This window comes from Parasteatoda tepidariorum, chromosome 5 (genome assembly GCF_982258835.1).
Source record: "Parasteatoda tepidariorum strain Cologne lab strain chromosome 5, Ptep-v5.0, whole genome shotgun sequence".
NCBI lineage: Eukaryota > Metazoa > Arthropoda > Arachnida > Araneae > Theridiidae > Parasteatoda > Parasteatoda tepidariorum.
Window position 1 is genome coordinate 27,231,219 of NC_141759.1, and position 1,347 is coordinate 27,232,565.

A 1,347-nucleotide genomic window follows, 5' to 3' on the forward strand; every position below is an offset into this window, starting at 1 on the left:
TTTGAACACTACTTCTAAATAATTTGAAAGCTTATGTGATGCACCGCATTGTTAACTGAAAATTTATAATTAACCGAAAATTTATAAATTTCTGCTAGTAGTCCCCTTCTATTTAACATATTTTGTTGAATCCGGAGGAGTTTGCATGTCTCGGTTCCCATTAAAACGTTATGATGCCTCGACTGCTCAAAGTCGAAGATAAGTTTCTTTTAATACAATGTTAACACGCTGAATGCCACGCTAATTTTACTTGCCTGTCTGGCCAAACGGTAAATAACTACAAACTAGATTTGCAAATTTAAACAGATTTTGCTCTTTTATTAAGAAGTTTAGCATGACTCTGGCAAAAAGTGGTGAATAATATAAGCCTACGAATTGTTTAAAAATAGTGGTGGATAAAAATCTACTAAATTAAATTTATTAAACCAAGAATCACAATTAATAAAATACAATTTAAAATGTTTATTCGCTGTCCGGAGCAAGTTGGCATCTCTGTGTATATAAATAAAATTATTTTTGTGAGTTCTATATAGCATTAATTTCTATAAACCTTTATAGTAACGATAATAATATTAAAAATTTATTCGAATTGTGTGTTTCTAATAATCTTGGCTTCACCGGTCACCGGTGACCACCGCGGAGTTACGAACAAACTTAGAGCCGGTCACCGGTGACCCCCATGGTATTCAACTTGTTAATAAAAATGATTTCATGATGAAGTTACAATTGTTTTATTGTAGAAAAAATAAATTGAAATCAATTTAAAATTGCGTTTTTAAGTATTATTATGCTGTTGTAATAAAAAAGACAATATCTCTCCATTGCTTTCAAATTGGCATTACAGTCTTTTTTACTTAAAACGACTGTATTGTTTCCCTAATTCATTAAGATTATTTTAAAGCGTTTGTCTCTTAAGTTAAAAATTACTTCTTGATAAAAATCTTGCGCTGGAATCAGAACTTTTTGTTTAAATTATTATATTACAAAAGAAAAAAAAACCTAGTTAAAAGCTTTACTGGTTGCATATTATTACGATAAATAATTATGTGGATTGAATTAGCGAAATTTTCGCAAGTCACGTAAAGTGAATTCAAAGCATATTGTTTTAAGAAAAAGATAAAAGACTTTTTTATAAGGAAGTGCACGACCATTGTCTTTAAAATTTGAAGAATACATTCTATCTTCCAAATAGAATAAAAATATTCCCCTAATTATGTCTCGAAACCACTTATGTCAATAAAAAAAGTAGAATTGTCATGTTAATTCCATCTCAAATCCCACATACATTTCATCATGGACCTCTTTTTTTGATTGACAGCTGACGAAACAAACCTTAGACACGCGGCT